This window comes from Cynocephalus volans, chromosome 5 (assembly GCF_027409185.1).
Source record: "Cynocephalus volans isolate mCynVol1 chromosome 5, mCynVol1.pri, whole genome shotgun sequence".
Lineage (NCBI taxonomy): Eukaryota > Metazoa > Chordata > Mammalia > Dermoptera > Cynocephalidae > Cynocephalus > Cynocephalus volans.
The window spans coordinates 87,096,219-87,106,609 of record NC_084464.1 but is presented as its reverse complement, the minus strand read 5'-3'; the positions used below and the strand labels follow the sequence as shown (position 1 = coordinate 87,106,609).

Genomic DNA, 10,391 nt, shown 5'->3' with positions numbered 1-10,391 from the left:
GGGAAGTCCTCATGAGAGAGTCCCTCACCACGACAATGTTCCTGTTCATTCCTCTCATCAAACAAGGGCAATTCTGTGAGAGTTTTGATGGGAAATCATTAGGCATCTACCTTTACAGTCCTGACAAGGCTCCTTCTGACTTCCTTTTGTTTCCTAATCTGAAATCTTTAAAGACACCCATTTTTCTTCAGTTAATAATGTAAAAAAGACTGCATTGATATGGCTAAATTCCCAGGACCTTCAGTTCTTTAGGGATGGACTAAATAGCTGTTATCATTGCTTACAAAAGGTGTCTTGAACTTGGAGCTTTTTATTCTTTCCCTCCTTTCCTTTCTCTGCCTCTCTCTCTCTCTCTCTCTCTCTCTCTCTCTCGCCAGATTTACTTATTTATCTAGGTAAAGAAGAAATATAAGCAATTCTAAGTAAGATGGTCCAAGAAAGCAATAGTACACATTCTTAGTCATAGTAAAGGGGAGAGTTTTGGGAATTTAGTATTCTGATTATAATAAAATGCTAAGCAACCTAAGTTCATAAATTTGATTTCTCACAAAGTTTTGCTTGTCTCATGTACGCTTTGAATTTGCCTTGAATTTCTCCAGTATTTGCCTTGAATTTCTAAGATTTGTTGGTGGGCTATGAATTCAAGCTTGTACTGTTCTAAAGTTATATTCAAACACTGCCACCTTGTGGGTCATTCCTTGTGTCTCCCCATCCCACCCTTCACATGCTCACAGGGAAACAGAACCATCCACAAGAACTCAGGTTGTGTCGATTAAGTGCTGTAAAGCTAGGGCTTACAGACCCCTCGAGTCTGTTGCACAGACTGGCTCACAAACCCTCCACACGCAGGTCTGGGAGCTAGTAGTAGGAAAAAAAAAAAAAAAAAAAAAGCCCTGGGAGCCGTGGGTATAGAAAAATGAATGGGTTTTTTCAGACCTAGGAGCAACTGTCCTAGTGCCTTCTCTGAGAGTTCTGAGAAGCGCTGTGGATCAGAGCTTTTAGTCTTTTTTACTTAAGTCCATAACCCTGGATACCTGGGTGCCCATACGCAATTACATTAAGTAGTAACAAGGAACAGCTGAGGATATTTACAGCAAATGCTCGGTGAGATTCTGAACATCTGAGGGGCCCTGACCATTTTCCTATTTTTTCCGAACAAGTGCTAACAGCTGTCCTAAGAGCTTTACATATATCATCTCATTTAAACTTTTAAGAACTTTATGAAGGAAGTTCTATTGACGCCATTTTAGAGATAAGAAAACTAGGCTTAGAGGGGTTATGTAACTTGCTTGAGGTCTCACAGCTAGTAAGAATTAAATTTTTTATCTGAGTATCTCGCCTCCAGAACTCTAGCTTTTACTGCCTCCACGTATATAAAGGTAATAAACATAAAAACAAAACAGTGTGTCACATAATATGAATAAGTTATAGAAAGAGTATAGAGGGAATAACTGTTAGGAAAGGCCATCAGGGAAGGCTTCACAGATTTGTGAGGAGGTGGCTCCTTACAAATATTTGAAGGATAATCACTCTACAAAGAATGCAGCTGGGATGATGTCTCCTGGGATCCAAGAATACAGAAACACCCTATACTGTTTAGATATCCTTGACTCCTCACCTAACACCAGCCAGTATGAGTCCATCAGGCCTCTGGAATTTTTGTGCTTGAGGCAGAGGGTTCAATGCAACCTTCCCTAATGGCAAAGCCTAGGTGTGTGCCAGAAGACTGTAGCCAGCCTGTGTTCTTGTGTGGAGGATGATGTGGAGTAGAAGAGAATAAGGCCAAACAATAAGGTTCCAGTCATCTCTAGGCAGGCTATACTGCTGAACTTCCTGTAATAACAAACATTCTTGTAGAACTTAATTAGGTTTAGGGTTATACCCAAGTTTCTATACAAGTTCTAATATTCTCCTGCCACCAGCTGAAGTAAGGGCAGCACTGTCATTCCTTACCCCAATACAACTTGAAAGACAGCAAAATTCACATAATGATGAGTTAGCATTTTTGATAATGAATTACTAATTTATTTTGGAAAAAATGGCACTTAGGGAATTTATTATAGATGCTGTGTGGCTTAAATACATTTCTACAGTACTCCATTCCTGATGCCTATACTATTCTTCTACTACTCTCCCCCTCTAAATCACTGCAACCTTCTTAAGCCATCTCTAGTTTTATTTCTTCAATTCTCCTTTAGAAATTCTAGTAAATTATTTTTCCAAATTTTGATTTTTTAATCACTCAAGTAACATTTAATTATTGCAATAAAAATTATGAAATTCAAAATGATAGAAATTAATAATTACCCATAATCCTATTACACAGAAATAATCATTATTATTGGTATATTTTTATCTATTCTTTTAGGTGTAAATACAAAATTTTTTTAAAAACCAAACAAAATGTCTAATTTTGAGTTCCTCTAACTGCATCTAAAATGCATTTTTAAAATTTAACCATATTTCATTTGTACTATTTCCTAATTATTTCTATATTGTGTCTTGCAAATAACCAGTACTTTTGAAGGCACCCAATTTTCTAGGGGAAAAGGGGAGTAATTCCATATTCCTTGACCTGTTAATATGTGTTCTTTCCTGCTTTATCTAGTTACTTCCTAATTATTCTCCAGATCTTAGTTCAAGTATCATTTCTTTGAAAAATCAGATTAAATCTATCATAGTGTTCTTTTTAATATGTGTAAAAGTTGCAATTTATTTTTATGATTGGAATTATCTGGGCCTATCTGTATTTTTGTTCACTACTAGATCCCAAGTGCTTACCACAAGTGCAATGAGACCTAGTAATTTCTAAATGAAGCCTGCTTGAACAATTCAGCTGCTAAGGAAAGACATACTATATTTATAAAAAGTAGAACTATTATGAAGTGTTTCTGTGTGCTAGCTACTGTACCAAGTGCTATATATCTCTATCTAATCATTATATTTTCCCAACCCCAAAATGCATAACTGCACCGTATTGCAGATAAGGAAACTGAGGCTTCAGAAAAGCTAATTAACTTGCCCAGATAGAAGAGACATATAAATGATGTGAACTCAGGTCAGTGCATTCATTCCTATTATTAGCTTTATTTGCCATGATTGATTTGTTTTTTCATACATATTAGTCATTATATGTAGCTTATTTTCAAATTCATTCAGTTTTTACATTACAAACCAGTTTTTGTTATATGTTAAAGTAAGAAGTAGGGGACTTAGAATACGGAGCAAAGAAATAGAACATTGTATTGGGGAAGGCAGCAGGAGAGCTGGGTCCTAGTTAGTTTCCCTTTCTTCCTCACTAACCAGCTATGTGGCTGCGGGCTAGTAATTTACCCTCCCACAAAGAAGGCTACAAAAAAAAAAAAAAGAGTAAAGCTGAATGGGACCTAACAAAACATCTAGTCCAACTTCTTCGTTTTATAGATGAGAGAGACTAAGTGGCTCGTACAATTCACAACGTGGCAGAGCTGTCCGGCCAACTTCTGACTCCTCCTGTTGTTCTGAGTCACACTACCCACCCCTGAACAAACATTTACTGAATGCCTGCTGTATCAGATATTCAGCAGCAGTGTGTTTCCCATTCGGTATTGATTATTAGCTACTTTCTTTCCGCCCTAATATTTTTCACTCAAACACTTTAAAAATGGCCCTTAGATTCAGAGTCAAAGGAAAAGTCTAGTGCAAGCCCAGCAGGCGCCAAGCGGCGTGACTCGGTCAGCAGCTGGTCCCAAGGTGGCTATCTAAGAAAGCAGTGACGCCTTCAGACTGAGGGACTGACTCCAAATAATCCGGATGTAAAAGTGAGCCAGAGAGGGGCGAGGCTGCGTCTCCGAGAGACGACGCCTTTGGCTTTCCAGTGACCCCACTGCTAGGGCAACGGGAAGAAATTTTCTGTGCAGGACGCCTATTAATTTGGCTTCGGCTGAGTGCTGATCGGGTGCCCAAAGTATCCGACCAGGTCTCCGTGTCTCTCCACGCTGGAGTCATCCTCCCTTCTGAGTCTCGAGCTGTCGGGAGAGAGACGTTTCTACCTGGGAGACGGCTGGCCCCGAAAGGGCCGCTTCTATCACCGCTGTAGACTTAGAGTCCCGCTGCAGCCTTTCCCCGCCCCTGGCCAGCGCCAGCGGTCCCAAGGCCGGCAGGGTCAAGTTCCTTCGGGGCGCCAGGGATAGGCCACAGCTGAGGTGCTGTCACGAGAGGCCTTCTGGGCAGGCACCAGCCAATCATTATGAGGCATACAAAAGCCCCAGCCAATCAACGCCCGTCTTATTCCTGGGTTCCACCCGCTCGGCCCTTTCTCCCTAACCCCCTTCTCTGTGCCTGTAGTCGGCTGTAGCTGCAGCCGCCCCCGGAGCTGACTCAGGTCTGGGGACAGGGCCCCCGCTGGCGCCGTTCGGTTTCTCCTGTTGTCTTCACTGACGATGAGTCACTGCGCGGCTCTGTGCCCATCTCGCGGAGACCACCGGCTCAGTTTCATCTAGCGACTGGTGAGGGAGGGCTCGGCGCAGCCCGACCGTGCGGAGCGGGCTGAGGCGGACGCGGTCCCTTCAGCCCTGGGGCGATGGGAGTATTAGCCTTCCCCACGGTGCTAGTGACTACGCACGGCGGTGGCGCGGGTGGACCACCGGGAGGAGGACTCCGCGGTGCCGAGGCTGCCGGGCTTCGCGCGAGGTGGCGCGGGGTCGGCCTGGTGGCCTGGGTCCCTGCAGCCACCTCTTTACCGCCCCCCTCAGCTAATGAATGGCCTGTGCAGGTGACGTGCTACGTTGCAGTCCTGCGGAACACACCCTCCAAAGATGTTGCATTCCTAGTTCTGATAGTTGACTGGCGTCACTTCCCTTTGAGTCCTGGATTTGAAGCCATTCTTAGAGGTGCCCCTTCTTTTATCCCCTTCTTGGAGTCACAAAGTTTGAGTCCACCCTAGGGATGCTGATTCTGTCGGGGAAGCAGGTCGTGATCTCTGAAGTTCTATGGGAACTGACTACTATGTAAAAAGGGGCCTGTTCTTTGGCTTGTGGACACAGGAAGGATAGAGACCTTTTGTTCTTGTATCAGGCAGAGCTGTCAGGTTCAAAAATGGCTGTGTTCCACTATTTTTTAAAAAATTAACTTGCGTTAAGGACTTTCAGTATGCTAAATGTGTATGTAAGCAACTTACTACATTTTTAACCCTCATAATGCTTCTGGACCATAAAATTCAATAGACCATAAATGAATGTACCTATTAAATAAAGAAGCTCAGTATTACTTGGTTAATTATTATAAATAACTTATGGTTATTTAAAATTATTATAAATTATGGTTAAAAATTAATAATTGTTATAAGTAAATACAAAAATAATTTGTATTTCCGTCATAAATAGACAATAATTCTTTGCCACTTCTTCAGTATTGGACTGAAGTTTCTATATCTTGTATCTAGAGAATATTTAAAACATTAGAATATAATGTTGATAAAATTAAATTATTACTTTCCTAAAGTAGTAAGTGCTTGTGTTTTAAAGGTGTATGAAATGTTTTTAGGGCTTACAGGAATAACTCTTAAAATTCTTAGATTGTGAGTCACTATAATTTGTAGCATATAAGTTATTTTAATTTAATATAGGTACAAGTTCATAAGGAAGAAAGTTTGGTTTTAAAGAGCACTTTAAGAACTAGACCTACTTATTGAATACATATATTTTGTGAGAAATATGAAGAAGTATGGCATTCTCTCCTGTTCCCTCCCTATGTAGCTTAAAATCTTTATGTGTGGGCAGGATGTACAATTACAAGGCAGGTTGTTATTGTCCTTATTTCATACATGAAGAAATTGAGGATTAGGGAGCTTAAGTCACCTGCCCAAGGTTTTAGATAACAGGAACCCAATTCTTATGACTACAAATAAGAGTAATTTTTCTACTACTCCATACTACTACTTGTTGAAGATTTCCTAACTGCATTTTGAGAAACCAGTTTGATAGAATAGAATAGGTAGAGTCTAGAGTGTTCTTTTCTATCGGTGTGATTTTGGCTAGGCTACTTAAACTTTCACATCAATTTCCTCATCATGAAATGAAGGTAATCAAATGTACAGGGTCAATATTGAGGCTGAAATGAGGATTAAATTAGTTAATTTACATAAAGCACTATGTGTTCATATGAACTTCTAAAGATGATAGGTGTTATGTTTGTAAGCCACGGGGAAGTGGCAGCCTTGTGAAGATTTGAGTGAAGAGCATTCCAAAGAGAAAGGACTCTAATACAGTTATGTCATTTTCTGACCTATTTACGGATATGTCCCTTTTCTCCTTTTATCTTAATTTTTGTTGAGTGCTTACATATGAAAAGTTTCATTTAATTTTCAGAACAACTCAGAAGATAAATAGTTGTTATCCTCTTTTTACATATGAGAGAATTGAAGCTTAGAGAAATTAAATGACATGCCCAGGGCCACTTAGCTAATTAGTGGTATGTTTGGATTACTAGCATAGGTGTTCTAAATTCAGAGTCTGAACTTTATACAAAGGTATTTCAAAAAGTTCATGGAAAAATAGAATTAAAAGATATGAAATCTTTCCATGAACTTTTTGAAGTACCCTCATATGCTGCGTGATCTCCATGCCTAACCAGAATCCTCTTTCTGAGGTCACAAAGCTATTCTTAACATGTGAGACATAGGTATTGGTTCATTTTGGTCTTTGGTATGTTAGAAAATGGCATGATCAGGTTTGTGTTTTAGGAAGCTATCTGAGCTGTTAACCAAGAATTAGTAGAAAGATTGTGAGCCATTGTTCAGGGCTCAGCTGCTACTGGCTAAAACTTTTATGGTGAACCAGTTTTCAGGGTTGAATAATTGCCTATAGCTAACTATACTCCTCCAATTCATCTTTCCATTAACACTTCATGTTCATAGGGCCAGCCCTTGGCTCACTTGGGAGAGTGTGGTGCTGATAACACCAAGGCCACAGGTTCAGATCCCTGTATAGGGATGGCCATTTAGCTCACTTGGGAGAGCGTGCTGCTGACAACACCAAGTCAAGGGTTAAGATCCCCTTACCAGTCATCTTTAAAAAAAAAAAACCAAAACAAACAAACAAAACACTTCATGTTCATCATGTATAAAACAGAAATTTTCATCTATAACTTTTGTTTGTTCCTTTGTTTGTTTTGTTTTCTGATTTCTGAAATATTTACCCCTTATTCTTCTTCCTAGCTGCCCTGTCATCCAAGGGAGAAATGTGAGAGTAACCAATATCTTGTCAATTCAAGATCCTAAATATGTCTTTGTATTGCCCACTTTCTTTATCCCCAAGGAAAGGCATATAAGGCTGCCCCAGATCTGGTCCATCCTTGTGTATATATTAGGCCTCACTTCTTTCTGTCTTCTGAATTATTTGGAATATTCAGAAAGGATCAAGATGATTCCAGTGCTTTTATATTTACTATTCCTTCTGCTTCAAATGCTTTTCCACCCTGAATTTATTAGGCAAACATGTACTCATAAGTCTTAGTTTTTACATCTGTGTGGGAAATCTTTCCCATACATCTCTTCTCCACTCCCCATTCCCATATATCACTTGTTTTATCTTGACCATAAGTTTATAATCATGATATGTTTTATTACTTGCTTAAATAAAATCAGTTCCCTCTACCAAACTGTGACCCTTTAATAGTAGGGACAATGTAATAAATAATAAATTTTGTTCAATTAATACAGTTGTTAAACTAGCTGTGCATTCACCTAAGTATTATCCATGAACCTGTATTTTATCGTTTTATCTAAAATATTTAGGTTCTACTTTGTATTCCCAGTGCCTTGTGACCCACTGTGGATGCACTGGAGAAAGCAGTGTAGTGAGGAAAAAAAGCATGAACTTTATTATTGAATAGATCTGTGTTTGAATTCTAACTCCCTCTTTTACTGGTGGTATGGTTTGGGTGGTTTACTTAACCTGTCCTGTAATATATCTAGTATGTATTAGGTGCTTAGTAAATATTTATTTCCTTTTCTTTCTTCCCCTTCAATAAGCATTTTTTGAATACACAAGTAAGATTTATATTAGGCATTGGAAATATGGGCATGGAATTTAGGAGAGGTGTGGGTAAGAGACAGATTTGGGGATTATAAGCATGTAGGGGAGAGTTAAAAACATGAAACGGGTTAAAGTTATCCAGGGAGAATATGGAGTAGAGATAAGAAGAGGACTGAGGATAGAACATTGAGAGAAATCCAGCATTTGAAGGTCAGGGGCAGGGATAGTGCCCTAGGAAGAAGTGGTGGGAGAGACATCCCATGCTAAAATGCTTCAGTGACTTCCTAACCTTTCAAGATCCCTTTCTAAACTTCTTCATAGAATAAGGTGTTAAAGATATAAAAGCAGGGAAGGCAAGTAACATAAGAACTGAAAATATCCAAAAGTATTTGGCAATTTAGAGGTCACTGGTAACTTTAGTGAATATCGTTTTGTTGGAGAAGTACATTAAAGCCCAAATGTGAATTTTGGGGTTAAAATTTTATTATCTTTTTGTTACTGGAGAAATAATAGTAACAAAAGCTAGTATTTATTGAGTGTATATTTAGTGCCAGGCACCATGCTTGGCAGTTTGAGTTATCGTTACAGTAACCCTGTGAGGTTGGTGGCATTATCTCTATTTTCAGATGAAGAAATGAGGACTTGGAGAGATTACGTAATTTTTAGAGTTACATAATGTAACAGCCAGCATTGCTATATTTGAATTCAAATATGTAAAACTCTAAGAAACCCAAGCCCTTAATTCCATATTTATATTCATAGTATTCTATATGTGCTTCTCTCTCTATATGATAGTATGTTATGCTTTTTATATTTAATATTCTTTATTCCCCCATAAATGTTTAAATTACATGGAGTAGTAAATCAGGCAATCTTGTTTTGTATCTTAATTCTTTCATGTAGGGTTTGAGTGATTTGTCAATAAGTAGTTCCTTTCAGGTATTATACATACACTAGAAATACAAAGGTGATAAGATTTTATAGTCTCAAAAGAATGACATTAACTACATGTGACTATTTTGCCATATGTTGTGTTTTTGAGGTTTAACATTTTAAACTGCTTGCAGTTTTGGTACCCTTTTCTTTGTGTCAGCTAACTACCAAACACTTTTTTGTTTGTTTGTCTTTTTGGTTTTGGTTTAAATCAACATTTTAAGGGTGGGTGATTTTTATAAGAGCTATCTCAAATTACAAAATTTGTAGATTAGTAGAAACTGACCTGGAGCTAGACGGGATTAAGGAATCATCTAGTTCAAAGCTCTCATTTCCAGATGGGGAAATCAGATTATAGGTGATCCTTAACATCCCTATAAATCCATCCTAAATTGAAAATATGGTTAAATTGAAAGTGCATTTTCCATTTAACCATATTTTCAACTTACAATGGATTTATCTAGACATAGCCTATTCGGGGAGTGTACTGAATATGTACTGCTTTTGCAGCATGGTAAAGTTGAAAATTTAAGTTGGGGAGCATGTGTATCTAAGAACAGAAAACTAGTTAGATCTCAAATGCTGAGTCAGCGTGGTATCAAGTGGGAGTGGAAAAATACAAATGTGTAGTTTCATATGTATGCCTGATGCACAGAAGTTTCCCCTATGCATACAGTAAACTCAAGTATGGCTTTCTAAATAGTCTTCTTATAAGTGTGTATCTCTGCTCTCAAAGACTATATATTAAGGAAGATTTATAGAGACTATATATTAAGGAACATTTTTCTCCTTTTTTGTCTTTAAAATTTTTTTTGTAGTTTTTAACCTGTATTGAATTTATTAGTGTTTTATTTTATGGTTTTTTAATTTCAGATCATACTTAGAAAGGCCTTTTGTACTTTGTGATTATAAAAGGATCGTCTATATTTTCATCTAGTGCTTTCATGGCTTCCTTTTTTTGTTTGCTTTTGAGTAAACCTAGAAATTTATATTGTTATAATGTATAAAGTAAGTTATTTTTTTTCCAGATAGCTAACCAGTTGTTTTAATCCCCTCTGCTTTATCTCCTCCTGCATTGAAGGACCTTCCAGGGAGAGAGAACAATGTTATTAGCACAGTGCCCGGCACTTCCTAAAAGCTGAATAACTGATGAAAGTGTTGGTTGTTATTGTGGTAGAGGTGATGATGATGATGTAGTTTTAGGGTGGTAAAGGTTTGCGATGGGATTCTTATATGGTAGATTTAAATGTGTTTAGAGCTTGTGGGGTTATAGCTAGCAGAGTGTAACAATACAGCAGAGAAGGAATGAAGGTTCTGAGAGGAAACAGGTCAATTGCAGAGTACAGACACAGAGGTTAACCTTAAACATGAGAGTAGGAAAATGAGGTAAGAATGACTGATGTAAATATAGATACCATAGATATGGAAGTAATTGTATTATAA

General features: G+C 38.3%; 1 protein-coding gene across 3 annotated transcripts in view; it reads left to right on the top strand.

The window, feature by feature from the left end:
• Positions 1-4,311: 4,311 nt before the first annotated feature.
• IBTK (inhibitor of Bruton tyrosine kinase) overlaps positions 4,312-10,391 on the top strand; it is a 72,639-nt gene continuing 66,559 nt past the window's right edge. For all 3 annotated transcript variants that reach the window (XM_063096643.1, XM_063096644.1, XM_063096641.1), the window contains exon 1: positions 4,312-4,487. The gene's annotated coding sequence lies outside the window, so the exon portion shown is untranslated. The remainder of the gene's footprint in view (positions 4,488-10,391) is intronic.